Below are 19,092 nucleotides of genomic sequence, written 5' to 3'. Positions count from 1 at the left end.
ACTTCCGGGCCCGAGAGAGCAGGCCCCCACTCCGCCCCGCCCAGGCCCCACCTTCCCCAGCGCAGGCCCCGCCCACGGTTGTCGCTCATCCTCACTTTCAGGCCCAAGGGAATCGGACCCGCGGCGATCAGACCCCGCCCCTTCAGGGAGAACACGGCCCGTTGGCCCCGCTCACGGCGAGAGCACCGCCCACAGGCTGAAGATCCTGCCCCTTCAGGACGGCCGAGAACGCGCCTGCCTTGCACCACCCCCACCCCGCCCCGCGTCCTTCAGGAGAGCCGGAAACGCTCCTACCCGCTTTTCGCTTCTGCACGGCCGCGAGAACGCACCTGTCCAGCCCCCTGTTCGCTTCGCCCACTCAGCGCGCGCGGGAGCGCGCGCGGGAGTAGCTCCAACTTTTTCAATTTGCCGCCATCTTTACGGCGGCCGACTTCCCAGCCTGCCTCGCGTCCAGGGAGGCGGAGCTCAGGTCTCTGAAAAGGGGACGGGGGGCGGGGGACGGGGGACGGGGGCTGGCGGGAGGGGACGCGGCCGGCAGATGGCGAAGGAGGGGCGCGAGGAGGCGGCCACTGTTGAGGGGCAGGGCGTCCCGCCAAGAGTCTGGGTGCGGTGCGGTTTTCTTTTTTCTTGTGTCCCACTTTATTCCCTGAGCCACAGGGAATCCGTTTTCTAGTACTTCTCTGTTCTAAAGTCTGCCTGCCTTAGACAAACACATTTGGAAAATAGAAGTGCAACCACAAGGATGTGCAGACCCTATCAGAATAAAATCGTAGAACCTTACCAGTCATCTGGTATAATTTCCACATTTTCCAGATGAGGTCCGGGGAATGAGGTGATTCGCCCAAAAGCACACTACAAATTGGAGTCACCAGCAGGTCTGCTATTTTGCCACTAAACCAATCTGCCGGTAAGAACTTTGTAGCACAGCTAGAATGTAAACTGTGTTTTTTTTGGGTTTTTTTTTTTTTTTTTTTTTTTGAGACGGAGCCTTGCTCTGTCGCCCAGGCTGGAGTGCCAGTGGCGTGGATCTCGGCTCACTGCAAGCTCTGCCTCGCGGGTTCACGCCGTTCTCCTGCCTCAGCCTCCCGAGTAGCTGGGACTACAGGCGCCAGCCACCACACCTGGCTAATTTTTGTATTTTTAGTAAAGACGGGGTTTCACCATGGTCTGGATCTCCTGACCTCGTGATCCGCCCACCTCGGCCTCCCAAAGTGCTGGGATTACAGGTGTGAGCCACCGCGCCCGGCCAGAATGTAAACTGTTAACAAAGAGAACCAGTATTTGTCTCAACTAATTTTTTTTTTTTTTGAGACAGAGCTGAGTTTCACTCTGTCGCCCAGGCTGGAGTGCAGTGGTGAGATCTCGGCTCACTGCAACCTCTGCCTCCCGGGTTCAAGCGATTCTCCTGCCTCAGCCTCCCGAGTAGCTGGGATTACCGGCATGCACCACCACGCCCAGCTAATTTTGTATTTTTAGTAGAGACAGGGTTTCTCCATGTTGAGGCTGGTCTCAAACTCCTGACCTCAAGTGATCCACCCGCCTCGGCCTCCCAAAATGCTGGGATTACAGGCGTGAGCCACCGCGCCCGGCCTAATAATTCTTTATATTAAACTTTTCTTTACTGTGTTTCTGTCTCCTGACTGGGCCTATGTTATACTGATATTCAAAAGAAATACTTGGTCTCTAGACCTCTCCAAAGGCATGAGTATTCCATTCTCTGCAAGATAAAGCAGAGATAGTGGAAACACCCTTTCAATCTGCCTTCTGCAATAATCCAGCTTGCCACATTTGCACACACAAATGATGTAGCGCATCTGGTTATCATTATTTTCCCACCATTCACAGAACACAGGCCTGATATTTAAAGTCTTCCACCGTCTTCCACAAATGCATATTTATCACTCCATAATACAGTAAACAACACTACTAAAACTTCTCTTAGCCTAACTCTGGATGTGCTGACTTCCTCAGGCTGTTCTTATCCATCAGAATACCTTTGCCCTGTCTTTGCATACACAGGTTCATGCTTCAAGTAAAAATCCACTGGCTAATGATCAGATGGTGATAACTGGGAATAAAGACAATAAAATGAGAAAAGCAAAAAGGCTGTTAGCTTGCTATAACAAGGGAGTCAGCCACCATCATTTGTATTTGGATGAGACTCAATGTCAGGCAGAGGAGTGGGTAAGCTTTATAGTGAAAAAAGGGAAGCCTCCAGGGATGTCCTCATTTGAGGCTGTTGGCCTGGGGAAGCAAGAGGCAGGGCATCCCAAGTGATTGGTTAGGGGCACATATTTGTCTTTCTCTGGTTGCTCCTAAGCTGGAAGCAGGACCAAAAACTAGGAAAGCTGCCAGTTTTTTTTTTATTGACAAATAATTTTTTGTTTCTTTTGTATTTTTAGAGATAAAGTCTCACTCTGTCCTTCAGGTTAGAGTGCAGTGATGCAGTCATGGCTCACTGAAGCTTCAACCTCCTGGGCTCAAGCAATCCTCCCATCTCAGCCTCCCAAGTAGCTGGGACTACAAGGACGCATCACCAAGCCTGGCTAATTTTAGTATATTTTTGTTGAGACAAGGTCACACTATGTTGCCCAGGCTGGTCTCAAACTCCTAGGCTCAAGCAATCCTCCCTCCTCAGCCTCCCAAAGTGCTGGGATTATAGGCATGAGCCATCGCACCCAGCTAACACATAATAATTGTACATATTTATGAGGTACATGTGATTTGTGTGTGTGTGTGAGACAGAGTCTCACTCTGTCGCCCAGGCTGGAGTGCAGTGTCATGATTTCAGCTCACTGCAACCTCTGCCTCCCAGGTTCAAGCAATTCTCCTGCCTCAGCTTCCCAAGTAGCTGGGATTACAGGCATGCACCACCACACCAGGCTAATTTTTTTTTTTTTTTTTTTTTTGCGACAGAGTCTTACTCTGTATTGCCCAGGCTGTAGTGCAGTGGTGCAATCTCAGCTCACTGCAACATCCACCCCCCGGTTTCAAGCGATTCCCCTGCCTCTGGAGTAGCTGGAATAACAGGCACCCACTACCACGCCCGGCTAATTTCTGTATTTTTAGTAGAGACAGGGTTTCACCATGTTGCCCAGGCTGGTCTCGAACTCCTGGCCTCATGTGATCTGTCCACCTTAGCCTCCCAAAGTGCTGAGATTACAGGCATGAGCCACTGCACCCGGCCAAAATACATGTGATATTTTGATACATGCATATGATGTGTAATAATAAAATCAGGGTATTTAGGATATTCATCACCTGAACACTTATTTCTTTGTGTTGGGGACATTTCAGATCTCTCCTAGCTATTCTGAAATATACAGTACATTGTTGTTAACTATAGTCATCTTACTCTGCTATGGAACATTAGAATTTAGGCTGGGTGTGGTGGTTCAAACCCGTAATCTGAGCACTTGGAGAGGCTAAGCTGGGAAGATCACTTGAACCCAGGAATTGGAGACCAGCCTGGGCAATATAGTAAGATCCTTTTTCTACAAAAAATACAAAAATTAGCTGGGCATAGTGGTGTGCACCTGTGGTCCCAGCTACTCAGGGGCCTGAAGTGGGGTCCTTGAGCCCAGGAGGTCGAGGCTGCAGTGAGCTGTCATTGCACCACTGCACTCCAGCCTGGGCAACAAGCAAGATCTGTCACACACACACACACACCCCACATGAGAAATTATTGCTTCCATTTAGCTGTATGTTTGTACATGCTAACCAACCTCTCTTCAGCCCCCTACTTTCCCCCAACACACACCCTTCCCAGCCTCTGGTGTCTATCATCCCAGTCTCTATCTCAATGAGATGAATATTTGTTTAGCTCCCACATATGAGTGAGTAAATGCAATACTTGTCTTTGTTTTTTTGTTTAAAAAAAAATTTACAGGGATGAGGTCACTATGTTGCCCAGGCTGGTGTCCAACTCCTAGGTTCAAGCCATCCTCCCACCTCAGCCTCCGAAGTATTGGGATTACAGGCTTACATAGTGACCTCTAGCTCTATTTATGTTGCTGCAAATGACATTTTCATTTTTTTTCCTATGGCCAAATAGTATTCTATTGTGTATATATACTAATTTTTTTTGACATGAGGCTCACTCTGTCACCCAGGCTGGAGTGCAGTGGTATGATCACTGCTCACTACAGCCTTGATCTCATAGACTCAAGAGATCCTCCCACCTCAGCCTCCCCAGTTGCTGGAACCACAGGTGTCTGCTATCACACCTGGCTAATTTTTTTACTTTTTGTAGAGATGAGGTCTCTATGTTGCCCAGGCTGCTCTCAAATTCCTGGGCTCAAGCAATCCTCGCGCCTTAGCCTCCCAAAGTGCTGGGATTATAGGCTTGAGTCACCACGCTCAACCTTATTTTTTGTCTTTTTTTTTTTTTTTAGAGACAGGGTTTCCCTCTGTTACCCAGGCTGGAGTGCAGTGGCGTGATCTTAGCTCACCGCAGCCTTGAACTCCTGGGCTCAATGGATCCTCCCACCTCAGCCTCCTAAGTAGCTGGGACTGCAGGTGTGCCAACACCCTTATTTTTTGCCGTTTTGATAATAACCATTCTAAATGGGGTGAAATGGTATCTCATTGTGGTTTTGATTTGCATTTCCCTGATGACTCATGATATTGAGTATTTTTTTATATGTACCTATTTGTTATTTGTACATCTTCTTTTGAGAAATGTCTACTCTGATTCTTCGCCCACTTTTTAATGGATTATTTGTGGTTTTTTGCTGTCAAGTTGTTTGAGTTCCTTGTATATTCTGGATATTAGTCCCTTGCCGCATGAATAGTTTGCAAATATTTTCTCCCATTCTAAAGGTTGTCTTTTCACTCAGTTGATTGTTTCCATTGCTGTGCAGAAGCTTTTTAGTTTCGCTTAATATAGTCCCATTTGTCTATTTTTGGTTTTGTTGCCTATGCTTTTGAAATTTTAGCCATAAAATCTTTGCCTCGTTCAATGTCTTGAAGCATTTCCCCTGTTTTCTTCTAGTAGTTTTGTAGTTTCAGGTCTTATGTTTAAGTCTTTAATCCATTTTGAGTTGATTTTTGTATCTGGTGAGAGGGTGCCAGTTATTAATTAAGTCCTAGGCTTTAGGGGCTGTTAGAAAAGTTACTCCTGGATTGTCACTAGAGATAACACCTGGCTTCCTGCAAGTATGACTTACAGCAGGCTTGTTTCCTGGGCTGGTTGCTGTAGATAACGAATTGGTTTCCTGAGGAGGTTTCTGCAGGTTGTCAGTCAGAGTTCTAGTTGTACAAATGGTCCAGCCATTGTCTATTTGTATATTCAGTCTCTCATAACAGACACCAATGAGACAATTGTAACATAAAACAATCTTTTCTTTCTCTCCAGGTCACACATTGGCTGTAAAGTGTCCTAACAGCCACCTACTTATGATTACTGCTTTCTTACCAATAACCTCCCCAGCCTGTTGTGTGGCTCCTACATCTTGAACAAAAGAGACCAAGGTACCCAATTACTAAACTGCCCACACTTCATGAAAGCAACTTTATAGCCATGATACTCACTTCCCCTTGTCCCCTCTTCAGAATTACTCAGGGCCAGCCCAAACCTTACAAAGTCCCCTTCCTATTCCCTTGTAATGAGAAGCAGCCCTTCTTCCTCTGGGGTGCTCTCCCTGGTCATGGTAGGTTAATAAACCCAAATCTTTTTGCCCAACTAATTTTTGTATTTTAGTAGAGACGGGGTTTCACCATGTTGGCCAGGATGGTTTTGATCTCTTGACCTCGTGATCTGCCTGCTTCGGCCTCCCAGAGTGCTGGGGTTACAGGTGTGAGCCACCGCGCCTGGCTTAAACCCAAGTCTTTTAGATTGCTGGTGAATTTGGCTGTTGAGCTTTGTGACCCAGCTCAATAATCACATCTTCCACTAAATTTCTGGATGCAATTTTTCCCTCCTCCAGTTTCCAGATAACTGTATCTGTATGTCTGTGATGCTAGAGTTAACCAGGTTTAGGACATTTCCTCTACTAGAATAAGCTCCTTTGAAGGTACGGACTATGTGGGATTCCTCCTTGTATCTGAAATAAACTCTAATAAGGGAAATTATGTACACTGAGCGAGACTGAGGTGGAGGGGCACTGGCAACATTACCTGAATATAGTTTCTCATAGATGCTTCCCAGCTAGGCCCTGTTCAGGTAATGTTTCCCTGGTTTTAAGAAAACCCCTAAACACTGAAAATTTACACTTAATTGGCCTATTCAAAGACAGTGTTCCCAGATTTGCATTTTTGCTAGATTTCAGCCAATTTTTTTTTTTTTTTTTGAGACAGGGTCTCACTCTGTCACCCAGGCTAGAATGCAGTGGAACCATCTCGACTCACTGCACCCTCAACCTCCCAGGCTCCAGCTATCCTCCCACCTCAGCCTCCCAAGTAGCTGGGACTACAGATGCATGCCACCACACTGGCTAATTTTTGTATTTTTTGTAGAGACAGGGTTTCACCATGTTGCCCAGGCTGGTCTTGAACGCATGGACTCACGCAATCCATCTGTCTTGGCCTCCCAAAGTGCTGGGATTACAGGCATGAGCCACTGTGCCCAGCCTTCCAGCCAATTTTTTTTCTTTTTTGAGACAGAGTCTTGCTCTATTGCCCAGGCTGGAGTGCAGTGGCATGATCTTGGCTCACCGCAACCTCCACCTCCTGGGTTCAAGTGACTCCTTCCTCAGCCTCCCGAGTAGCTAGGATTACAGGCATGCGCCACCACACCCAGCCAATTTTTGTATTTTTAGTAGAGACAGGGTTTCACCATGTTGGCCAGGTTGGTCTCAAACTCCTGACCTCAGGTGATCCAGCAGCCTCGGCCTCCCAGAGTGTCGGGATCACAGGTGTGAGCCACTGCAGCCAGCCAACCAGCCAATTTTTTTAAGTGAATCTTTTCACTGGTCTCGAAACTGACTGTAGTTGTTTTCTTATTGTGCCTCTCAGCCATCTGTCCTTGAGTCTATCAATTGTCTCCCTCATATGAGAACTGGCTTGCAAATAACTAACTAGATGTCTCTGATTTCTGTTTGTTTGTTTTGAGACAGAGTCTTGCTCTGTGGCCCAGGCTGGAGTGCAGTAGCACACTCTTGGCTCACTGCAACCTCTGCCTCCTGGGTTCAAGCGATTCTTCTGCCTCAGCCTCCCGAGTAGCTGGGACTACAGGCGTGTGCCACCATGCCCCGCTAATTTTTGTATTTTTAGTAGAGACAGGGTTTCATCATATTGGCCTGACTGGTCTCGAACTCCTGACCTCATTCATGATCCACCCGCCTTGGCATCCCAAAGTGTTGGGATTACAGGCATGAACCACCGCGCCTGGCCTTCTCTGAGTTATTCTTTGACGTATGACATGCAACACTTTGACTGTTGTGCACATGATAAAACCATATAGACTTCATTAGTGAAGGAAAGACACTTTAGAGTTGATTAGAGTGAACTATCAGTGAATTTTAATATCCAGTTTCCAGGCCTATAAATCATGAAGGACCAAATCAACTCTGGATCAGAATGACCCCTCAGAAATACAGCCACACTGTGTGGCCCCCAACGGAAGCAACCTTGCAAGTTCCATTTTGACATCTCATTAGCTAACACTGTTTATTCTTCTAGAGCCAAATTGCTAATTTTCTTTTCAGGCATACATCTGTAGGAGACCAGAATATGCCACCCCAAAATATGCCTCCTTGGCATAAGGATTATTTTGAGCTAGTAATTTTGAGAAACAGAAGCTATGAAAACAGCATAAACTACCCCTTTGAAAGAGAAATTCACCCCGGCCGCCACCCCGTCTGGGAAGTGAGGAGCGTCTCTGCCTGGCCGCCCATCGTCTGGGATATGAGGAGCCCCTCCGCCCGGCAGCCGCCCCGTCTGGGAGGTGAGGAGCGTCTCTCCCTGGCAGCCGCCCCATCCGGGAGGTGGGGGGCAGCCCCCGCCCGGCCAGCCACCCAGTCCAGGAGGTGGGGGGCAGCCCCCGCCCGGCCAGCCGCCCCGTCCAGGAGGGAGGTGGGGGGCAGCCCCCGCCTGGCCAGCCGCCCAGTTCGGGAGGTGGGGGGCAGCCCCCGCCCCGCAGCCGCCCCGTCCGGGAGGTGGGGGCGCCTCCGCCCGGCCGCCGCCCCGTCCAGGAGGTGGGGGGGTGCCTCTGCCCAGCCGCCCCGTCTGGGAAGTGAGGAGCCCCTCTGCCCGGCCGCCACCCCGTCTGGGAGGTGTGCCCAACAGCTCATTGAGAACGGGCCATGATGACGATGGCGGTTTTGTCGAGTAGAAAGTGGGGAAATGTGGGGAAAAGAAGGAGAGATCAGATTGTTGCTGTGTCTGTGTGGAGAGAAGTAGACACAGGAGACTCCATTTTGTTATGTACTAAGAAAAATTCTTCTGCCTTGGGATGCTGTTAATCTATAACCTTACCCCCAACCCCATGCTCTCTGAAACATGTGCTGTGTCCACTCAGGGTTAAATGGATTAAGGGCGGTGCAAGATGTGCTTTGTTAAACAGATGCTTGAAGGCAGCATGCTCGTTAAGAGTCATCACCACTCCCTAATCTCAAGTACCCAGGGACACAAACACCGGAAGGCCGCAGGGTCCTCTGCCTAGGAAAACCAGAGACCCTTGTTCACATGTTTATCTGCTGACCTTCCCTCCACTATTGTCCTATGACCCTGCCAAATCCCCCTCTCCAAGAAACACCCAAGAATGATCAATAAATACTAAAAAAAAAAAAGAGAAATTCACAGTCTTAAAAGAAATCGCTCTTTGTAAGGGTGTCTCCCTCTCTGTACCAGGAAGAGAAAGTTGACTCTAAATCACCAGAGACCCTTATCAATGGAGAAGGCAGCAACTTGTTTTCTGTGCTTCTCCGGGTCTTTTTCCCAAAACTGGCCTTCCTCACTCCCTTCTTTGTTTTTAGCTGAAGATGGTACTTAAACCTGAATTCTAAGCCACTCCTTTGAGAATTACTCATTTTCTTGGGCATCTCACATGTATATGCAAAGTATACATGTTAATATAGCTCCATTTGTTTTTCTCTTGTTAATCTTTTGGGCTGAGCATGGTGGCTCCCGCCTATAATCCCAACATCTTGGGAGGCCAAGGCAAGAGGATTGCTTGAACCCAGGAGCTGGAGATCAGCCTGGGCAACATGACAGGAGCCTGTCTCTACGAAATAAAAAATTAAAAAATTAGGGCCAGGCGCAGTGGCTCACACTTGTAATCCCAGCACTTTGGGAAGCCGAGGCAGGTGGATCACAAGGTCAGGAGTTCAAGACCAGCGTGGCCAAGATGGTGAAACCCCCGCCTCTACTAAAAATACAAAAATTAGCCAGGCATGGTGGCAAGCGCCTGTAATCCCAGCTACTCGGGTGGCTGAGGCAGGAGAATTGCTTGAACCCGGGTGGCAGAGGTTGCAGTGAGCTGAGATCATGCCACTGCACTCCAGCCTGGGTGACAGAGCAAGACTCTGTCTCAAAAATAAATAAATAAATAGCCAGGTGTTGTGGCAAGCTCCTGTAGTCCCAGTTACTTGGGAGGCTGAGATGGGAGGATCACTTGAGCCTGGGGGTGTGGAGGTTGCAGTGAGCCATGATAGCACCACTGTGCTCTAGCCTGGGAGACACAGTGAGACCCTGTCTCAAAAAAAAAAATCTATCTTTTGTTACAAGGACTCTAGCTGAGAATTTAGAAGGGTAGCAAGAAAATTCATCTTTCCTCCCCTAAATATGCTACTGATAGAGGCAGGAGACAGCCAAATGCCATCCAGGTCATTATGCACAGGGGGCTTGCCTAAACATGCCTACAGTGAAAAATTCTATCCCTTAACACATGTGCAGTAAGGGAAATAAATCAGTGTGGAGTGGCTCAGATTAGAGGCCTACATGTGCACTGGGGAAATGGGGTGGAGCCACCAGGAATTCATGCTTTATGCAGGGGAGCCAGGCTTCTTCAGCTCCAGTATGGTGGCCTGATATTCAATCTGTGGAGTGGGAGCCTGTTGGCAGGACCGCCTCTTTGCTAAGGGCTTTCTTTTCACTTAATACATTCTGACCCTTCAATGTGTCCATGTGCCTAATTTTTCCTGATCGGGAGACAAGAGCCCAGATTTTAGCTGAACTAAGAAGAAAAATATCGTGCGTCACTAGTTGGCCTGGAAGAACAATGGAATTACTCATTTGAGATGTGGGTTTGAAGAAAGTTATTTTTAGTATTCTGATAAGCAGTTAAAATACTGCTGTCATGTTTCTCTCTTTGTGCCAGTCTCATGTAGTTTCCCAGCAAAATCACAATTAAACTGATAATGTGATTTTTATGTTTTGGCATCCTTTCTGATTTTGTTTGTTTTTTTTGTTTTGTTTTTGAGACGGGGTCTGGGTGTGTCACCCAAGCTGGAATGTATTGGCATAATCACAGCTCATTGCAGCCTCAACCTCTGGGGCTCAAGTGATCTTCCCACCACCTCAGCCTCCTGAGTAGCTGGGACTATCAGCGGACGCCACCATGACTGGCTAATTTTTAAACTTTTTGTAGAGACAGGTTTTGTGATGTTGCTCAAGCTGGTCTTGAACTCCTGGGCTAAAGCAATCCTCCTGTCTGAGCCTCCTGAAGTGCTGGGATTACAGGCCACAATGTCTGGCCTCTAATTACTTTGATAATAAGTAAGCATCTCCCCTTCTCTTTTTTTTCTGAGACAGAGTCTCACTCTATTGCCCAGGCTGGAGTGCAATGGCACAAACTTGGCTTTGCCTCCTGGGTTCAAGCAACCTCTGCCTCCCAGGTTCAAGCAATTCTCCTGCCTCAGCCTCCCAAGTAGCTGGGATCACAGGCGTGTGCTACCACGCCCGGCTAATTTTTTGTATTTTTAGTAGAGATGGCGTTTCACCATGTTGGCCAGCCTGCTCTTGAACTCCTAACCTGCCTTCCAAAGTATTGGGATTACAGGTGTGAGCCACCACGCCTGGCTCTTTGTTGTTTGTTTTTGAGCTGGAGTCTCGCTGTGTCACCCAGGCTGGAGTACAGCGGCGCCATCTCGGCTTACTGCAACCTCCGCCTCCTGAGTTCAAGCGATTCCCCTGCCTCAGCCTCCTGAGTAGCTGGGACCTCAGGCATGCACTACCACACCCAGCTAATTTTTGTATTTTTAGTAGAGATGGGGTTTCACCATGTTGGCCACGCTGGTCTTGAACTCCTGACCTCAGGTGATCCGCTCACCTCAGCCTCCCAAAGTGCTGGGAATACAGGTGTGAGCCACCGCGCCTGGCCGCATCCCCCACTTCTCTAGTGAATTTTTTGGGGTTATCACTGTGTTAAAAAGCTCTTCTCTTTCAGTCCCTTGGGAGAGCCCACTTTCTTCAGTAACACACCTTCTCCGGCCCTTCGTAGCTATTTACTTTTCCAGTACTCTTTCATCATCTTGAAACCACCATTGCAAAATTATAACTGAGACAGTGACAGAGATCTGACCGAACCAACTCCATCTTGCTTCTAACTTCCAAGCTGTCCTTGTTCATTCCTGAGTGTAGGCTGAACTAACTTTGGGAGGAACTTAGTTTATAGTTTAAAAGAAAGACAATAATAGCCCTTTCCCAAAACAAACCCCCATCTTGCCTGGGGACCAGAATGCCTTTGTAGGAGTAACAAATTAGCCAAAAGATTAGAAATTATGATTTAGGAGTCATGTAGCTAGAGGCTACAGGATTCTGACCCTCCCCAAATTGCTCCTGGGAATAACATCACTGAAGTCTAAGATCAGTGCTTGAGATATTTTGCAGACCTCGCACTGGATGGATCAGCTGGCACCACCCAGATCGATAAACTGGCTCATCAGATCTTGTGGCCCCCACCCAGGAACTGACTCAAGCCCAAGACAGCTTCAATTCCCTATGATTTCATCTCTGACCCGATCAATCAGCACTCCTGACTCACTGGATGCCACCCACCCTCCAAATTATCCTTAAAAACTGTGACCTCCAAATGCTTGGGGAGACTCATTTGAGTAATAAAAAAAAGTCCCAGTTTCCTACACAGCTGGCTGTGCATGAATTATTCTTTCTCTATTGCAATTCACCTGTCTTGATAAATTGGTTCTGCCTAGGCAGCAGGCAAGGTGAACCTGTTGGGCCATTACAATCTCATAGCAGTGGCAGAATGGACAGACCAGTGAACCCTGTGCTAGGACAACCTGCACCAGGCCCTGGCTGTTGTAGGAGGTCCTTTTTTTTTTTTTTTTTTTTTTTTTGAGATGGAGTTTCACTCTTGTTGTCCAGGCTAGAGTGCAATGGCGCGATCTCGGCTCACCGCAACCTCCGCCCCCTGGGTTCAAGCAATTCTCCTGCCTCAGCCTCCCAAGTAGCTGGGATTACAGGCAGGCACCACCACGCCCGGCTCATTTTGTATTTTTAGTAGAGACCGGGTTTCTCCATGTCGGTCAGGCTAGCCCCAAATTCCTGACCTCAGGTGATCAACCCGCCTCCCCGCCTCGGCCTCCCAAAGTGCTGGGATGACAGGCATAAGCCACCGCGCCCAGCCTGTTGTAGGAGGTCTTGAACAAACCACTTAACTTGTTTGGGTGGGGCTTCGTTTCCATGTTAGTAATCTGGAAATAACAGTTCTGCCTTATCTGTCTGTTAGGGTTTTGACACTTAGTGAAGTATGGGATTTGTATACTGTAAAGTGATTGAATGTATTTACTAGGTGCAATACATAAAATACGAGTTTCAAGCACTGCTCTGCTTTTACTTATAGAACCACGTTCTCACTTTTCTAGCCTGATCATTCAAGACCCTTGAACACATCGTCCTTATCTCCCGCTCCTCATTGAGACCCTTCCAGAACACTACAAACTTGTAATACTTAGCTGTATCACCAGCAAACCATGTCCTTCCCAATTTCAGGACCTTTCAATGTGCTTTCCTCTGCCTGGGAGTGGGTGGGGGGTGGAGGGTAGTTTCCTCCCAACCCATGAAACCTCTCCACAAAGGTAGAAGAGACAGAAAACCATTATTGAATAAGTATTAAACCAGATTGTGATGCCGTACATCACATGCAACCTGCTAAAGGCAACACAAAGACAGAAACTCACTTTTTCTATGCAGCTAAGTAGAGATAGCCCATCACATTATGTAGGTTTTGCAATTTGGAGTCAGGTGCCAAGTTAAGCCTTTGTCCTCCTAAGAAGCTGGACTCTTGGCCCTTTCGTCCCTTAACAATTGCATTTTTTTCTTTCTTTGTTTTTGAGACAGAGTCTCGCTCTGTCTCCAGGCTGGAGTGCAGTGGCGCTATGTCGGCTCACTGCAACCTCCGCCTCCCGGGTTCAAGCGATTCTCCTGCCTCAGCCTCCCGAGTAGCTGGGACTACAGGCACGCTTCACCATGCCCAGCTAATTTTTGTATTTTTAGTAGGGACAGAGTTTCACCATGTTGGCCAGGATGGTCTCGATCTCTTGATCTTGTGATCCGCCCGCCTCAGCCTCCCAAAGTGCTGGGATTGCAGGCGTGAGCCACCGCACCCAGCCAACAATTACACTTCAAGGAGATGGCTCCCAAGAAACATTCCTGAGTTGAACCTGGCCATATAAGAAAAAGACTTGAGTACATTTGGAAAGGAGAGAGGCTGAAATTTTGAAAGAAAAGGGGAAGGGGATGGTTTCTCGTCCCTTATTTTCCTCAGGGAAAATTAAACCCTATGTATAATTTGTATTTGCCCTTCCACCTGCATCACCTTTCCCACATGCTCCCACAGGCAGGCTCCTGTTCATTCCCAAGGCTCCGTGTCCACATCGTGCTTGGATTCCGCCCAGCCCCGCCTGTGCCGCCGCACCAGGAAGGCACCACCCATTAGCGGCTCAGCGCGTCCCTCCAGGCCACGCCGTCAGGCCTCCGTCCTTTTAGCTGTAGGGGCAGATTACGTAACTCCAGCCTTCTGGCCACTAAAGGAGGGTAACAAAGGGCGGTCGAGAGATTCCACTGAGTTGACACGCAGACGCAGCCTCAGGACCCTAAACTCTACACCCCAGCACACCCTACCAAGCGAGCGCCCGCGGCCGCGTGACGTCATCTACCCCAAACGCTGTGGCCCCGGCCACGCACGGCCTCGGGGCGGGACTACGCGGTGACGTCGAGGTGCGCGGCGCAGCGCGCGGCGTCAGTCTTGGCTGGGAGACCTGTACTCCGTACTCCGTACTCCGTAGTCGCAGCGGCGCGGTCTTCGGCAGTCTAGTCATCCACCGCCATCCTGGGCCCCACGTGTTGCCTGACCATTCCTGAGCCCAGGTAGGGGTCCTGGGGGATTGGGTACAGTGGCGGGCGGCGTGGGAGGCTGGGCCGCAGTGAGTGGGGGCACCAGTGGTTCTTGGAGACCAAGCCTTCACTACACGTGCTACTTCCTCTCAAGAGGCGGTTGAGCGCGTTCGGAACATTTTACCCGGAGGAGACTCGGGGATTACGTGATGAGTAACCTCGTGCTTCTCTTTCAGCAGAGAAGTGGGGCTTCTCCTGCATGACCTGGGTGGACCCCAGTAGGTGGGGTGGGACGTGTGGTCAGGAGGGACCTCACCGGAAGGCATGGGGTGGCGTGTAGACCTGCCGCAAGAGAGGCTGTAGAGTGGGCCAGGCGTTGCAAGGAGCTAGAGCTGGATAATGGTTCAGAGGCACAAGCTGAAGCTAACTGCGTTTGGAGCTAACTGCATTTGTTCCCTTCTAGGTGGGAGCCGTGGCTGAGGTGACGGTCTCAAAGTGGAAGAGCTTACTGTCACAGCAACTCCTTTGCAAGATGCCCCGGTAAATCACGTTGCAGAGACCCCAACTCTGCCTTCCTGGAACTAGGCCTGCGTTTTCTCTGAACCATTATTTCATGGGGAAAATGAAATCTACTTCATGTGCCTGGTCTACTTACTCCTTCAGAAGTGATTTCTGAGCCATAAGATACATGAGAAAAAAATGAAGGGGAAAAGGCAGTATTTATATTAACTACATGATGATAAGGATGTTTCTGGTCACAGTGAAAAGCCATGCTAGAATTGTAGTGTCATAGACTAATGTGGAAGTTCGTGTTGTCTGATCTATTTAATAATTTAATAAGGTTATCTCTTCCAAGACACCTTCCCTTCTTCCTTAGCCAGAAAGGATCTTTCCCTGAGAGTCATCAGTAGCTCTGGGCTCCTGGAACCAAGCTCAGGTGCCTAATTGAACTCTGGTCTCTTCCCACAGCCCCCAGCAGGGACTGGTGCTTAGTGAGAGTGGACTGCCAGATTCCTTAAGTGTGGGGGATTTGGGTGAATGAGGTTAGCAAGCCTCCAGCGTGCTTGGGTCTGCGGTGACCCCATGCATTCCTTCAGTGCTTGCTAGAACAGTTTTGAAACGGTTTGAGGCCTTGCCCTGCTCCATCCAGAGCAAGGTTATAGAAATTTCAGACAATGACTTCCTCCCTCCTGGATCTAGTGTCCTGGGCCTTGTATAGATCTGTGCCATCTAATGTGGTAGCCACTTGGCACACATGATTAAATTAAATTTGGAGTTGTATTTCATTTTCACACTAGCCACATTTCAGATGATCAGTAGCCACAGGTGGCCAGTGGCTACCATATTGGACCGCACAGATTAGAGGGCATTTCTGTCGCTGTGGAAGTTGTTTTGGACAATGCTGGTGTGAAAGGTGAAGGGAATCCTGAGTGTTTGCTGTGCTCCAGGCTCAGTTCAAATTTTATTTTATTATACACTTAAAGCAAAAGTCTTATAAAAGTTGAGGATGAAGCCAAGAGAGGTGGTAAGGGTAGGAGTTGAAACAGTGAAGAGGAATAACAGGGAAGAGTCCTGCCCTGAGAGACTCATGGAATAGGATATTTACAAGGCAAAGCAAAGAGAACCCAAGTCTCAGTTCTGCAGAGGAGCTGAGTGCCCCAGGAGCTAGTGGAGGATGAGGTCAATGTATGCTCATCTTAAAGGAAAAACTCATGGAAGAGGAAGGTGCTAATGTTGTTGAACACCTATTTTGCGCCAGACCTCTTAATTGTTTTAAATCTTTGAGGTATCACCATGAGGTCGTTTTTAAGTTCAGTACAGATGAGGGGCCCAAGGTCAGAATTACGTGTCCAGGGTTGCCCAGCCACAAACCAGCAGATCAGGGTTTGATGCCAGGCCTCTCTAACCCTGCAGCCTGAGTGGAATATAGAAGCCGGTGGGAAGTTTGGATGGGAAGGAGATGGATGCCTTCAAGTTCTTGTCTTGGTGTTAGGTGTGTTAAAGGACTGGCTGGGATGAGAAGAGTGTTGCTGGCTTGAGCATAGCACGAGCAGCACAGCTCCTGTGTTCCTCTGGGTGGTGGGGTCACCTCTCTTAAAGGTAGAGGCTTCCAGCTGATTCTGTCTTTTCAGGCCAGGAATAGTTGCTGAACACCCCAGGATGCTGAGGTCCCTCCTTGAGTCTCATGTTCAAGCAGTCTTGTGAGTAAAGCACTGGCTACCCCTTTTCACTTACTATCTTTTCAAGCATGTTCTACCACCTTGGAAGGTAAGAGGTTAGTACCTTCTTCCAGAGCAGAGGGCAGGCATTCTTGCTGTGCGTTGTGAAAGGGTAGAGTCCTGCGCTCCTTTCTTGTAGTAGTCCAATGGCTCATGCAGGTGCCTCTGACTCCCCTATGGGAACTGGGGCTTGGGAGGGTGGTGGAAAATGCTGATGCTCTGGCTATTGCTATTGTTTTGACTAATCAGTGGTCCCTTGTCCCTAATCGAGGAATTTTGTATTTTCTACCAGTGTCCATGAAACTGGGAAGTGACCGTGTTAGCTGCCAGTTCCTGACAGCCACCTCTCACCAGTGGCTTCACTCTGTGTCCCTGACCCAGCACATGGCACAAGAGTGCCTGCCATCCCTCAGTGTTTCTACAGCAGCAATCCCGAGATGCTGGAGCTAGAGGGGACCTGACCTGAGAGAAGATACCTTCAGTGGCTGCCAGGCTGTTCCTTGGAACCTGTGCAGGGGTAAGTGTGCAGGAAGGTCTGACCTGGCAAGTCACTTCACTCCTGTTTTATTTAGAGTCACCTGGCTAAGGAAAAGTTCAGAAACCGTCACCTTATTTTGACCTTCCCATATGGTAAGTCAGGTGATTGAATCCCAGAAAGGTTCATTGTCTTCAAGCTCACAATACTATTTTGGGACAAACAGTTGTCTAGTGTTTGGACTCATGAACCCTGATTCTTGAGGTTGGTATTTTACTGCTTTTGTGATTTGGTTTCAACATATATAGTCTTTTCTCCGGAGTTACCTTAGGTCAGTGGCCAGTGTTTCAGCCCCTGGAAACGGCATGGGCTGCCACTGAGGTTGGTCACAGGCCTCTCAGCTCATGGTGGGAGTGGGTTCAGGAGTTGGTAAGTAGGGTTCAGTTCTGTTGTTGCCACCGATGGCAACAGGGGTTTGTAATAATCCCTAGTTGTGTCAATTATGTCACTTAATTTTCACAAGAGGTCTCTGAAGTGTTTCTCATCTCATTTTTACAGATGAGGCCTGCCTGTGTTAATACACCTAGTGAGGAGTGGAGCTGAATTTGAATGCAAGCCTTGGCACCTTAATTGAGCAAGTTTGAAACCTCGCTTGTTGCCCTTCTGGAAGGAGTCAGGAATTTCCAGTTCTGGGCCTGGGCTGTGGGTCTGACAGACAGACCTCTGGCCCTAGGTTTGGGTGCCAGGTTCTCTGCTTCCAGAATGAGAAGCTTTGCTGTGCACCAGGACCTGGGCCCTTCTGGTATCTCCTGATTGAAAAACAAGGGATATTTAATAAATATGGATTTAAATATGTGATTTAGTCTTGCCTCTTTTTTACATATGCCAGATGCAAAGATAGGAAGACCCTGCGTCTTCTTGAAGGAGTTGTCAGCTAAGTCCAAGGGATCCCCAAGTATTTCACCATTCTCAATGCTCATGCTTGTAGATAGCCACTTGGAACTCTGATCATCTTATGTGCATGTGCCACCAGTTTCAACTGACAGTGGCAAGCTGTGGTGAGAGTTCACAAGCCAAGGCCAACTGGCTGAGTTCTACAGTGAGGTGATGGTGCACAAAGGCACTGTCATCAGGAGCTTTACCTTGAGATCCTGAGTGGTTTCCAGGAACATTTGATGGTTGGCTCGATAAGACATTCTGTCTCATCAGATAGTCTTAGGTATTCACCTAAGCATTCAAACAAGTTACAGAAGTAATACCCTTAATATGTGTGATGTGCCCCAAGTTGGTGTTGGGGATGTTGTCAAGGAATGTTGCAGCAGGCCAGGCCAAGCCCTGACAAATAGAGCCATTAAAGTACCAGTGACTTTTGTTTTGTTTTGTTTTGAGATGGAGTCTCTGTCATCCAGGCTGGAGTGCAGTGGCATGATCTCAGCTCACTGCAACGTCTGCCTCCCAGATGAAGTGATTTTCCTGCCTCAGCCTCCCAAGTAGCTAGGATTACAGGCGCCCACCACCATGCCCAGCTAATTTTGTATTTTTAGTAGAGACGGGGTTTCACCATCTTGGCCAGGCTGGTCTTGGAACTCCTGACCTCATGATACACCCACCTCAGCCTCCCAAAGTGCTAGGATTACAGGCGTGAGACACTAGGCCCAGCGTTTTTTTTTTTTTTTTTTTGAGACGAAGTCTTGCTCTGTCGCCCAGGCTAGAGTGCAGTGGCATGATAGCTCACTATAACCTCCACCTCCCGAGTTCAAGCGATTCTGTCCCAGCCTCTTAAGTAGCTGGGATTACAGGCATATGCCACCATGCCTTAATTTTTGTATTTTTAGTAGACATGGGGTTTTACCATGTTGGTCAGGCTGGTCTCGAACTCCCTGACCTCAGGTGATCCACCTGTCTCAGTCTCCCAAAGTGCTGGGATTATAGGCGTGAGCCATCACACCCAGCCTCCAGTGACTTACATCCAATTTACTACTGACAGTGAATGGAAAAGCACCCAAAGGGGCCTGCAACAGGAGGCACAGCATCTCCCCTTGTTGAGGAGCCAATTCTAGACTGCAGCTGAGCAGATTGTCTAGTCTGCAGCTATACCATGGGGGGAGTGGGGTACGAACTGGAAGTCTCACACCCCTGCTTAGAAAAAAATCCCAGGAGACA

General features: G+C 48.5%; 1 long non-coding RNA gene and 1 other non-coding gene across 8 annotated transcripts; both read left to right on the top strand.

The window, feature by feature from the left end:
• Positions 1-90: 90 nt before the first annotated feature.
• LOC100972281 (uncharacterized) lies at positions 91-17,784 on the top strand. 7 transcript variants are annotated; one of them, XR_010112752.1, is made up of 9 exons: positions 172-469; positions 4,395-4,518; positions 5,357-5,472; positions 7,647-7,885; positions 11,770-14,268; positions 14,699-14,775; positions 16,368-16,436; positions 16,747-16,971; positions 17,488-17,784. It is a non-coding gene; the product is annotated as an uncharacterized LOC100972281 (long non-coding RNA). The 7 variants fall into 7 exon arrangements; XR_010112753.1 differs by lacking the exon at positions 4,395-4,518 and adding an exon at positions 814-907 and having other exon boundaries at positions 173-469; XR_010112751.1 differs by having other exon boundaries at positions 91-469; positions 814-4,518; positions 7,647-14,268.
• On the top strand, positions 15,281-15,413 carry LOC112440581 (small nucleolar RNA SNORA9). Its single transcript, XR_003028611.1, has one exon. It is a non-coding gene; the product is annotated as a small nucleolar RNA SNORA9 (small nucleolar RNA).
• Positions 17,785-19,092: the final 1,308 nt, after the last annotated feature.

The sequence above is a fragment of the Pan paniscus genome, chromosome 6 (genome assembly GCF_029289425.2).
Source record: "Pan paniscus chromosome 6, NHGRI_mPanPan1-v2.0_pri, whole genome shotgun sequence".
NCBI classification, from domain to species: Eukaryota; Metazoa; Chordata; class Mammalia; order Primates; family Hominidae; genus Pan; species Pan paniscus.
The sequence above is the reverse complement of the archived record's forward strand: the minus strand, read 5'-3'. Positions and strand labels throughout refer to the sequence as shown.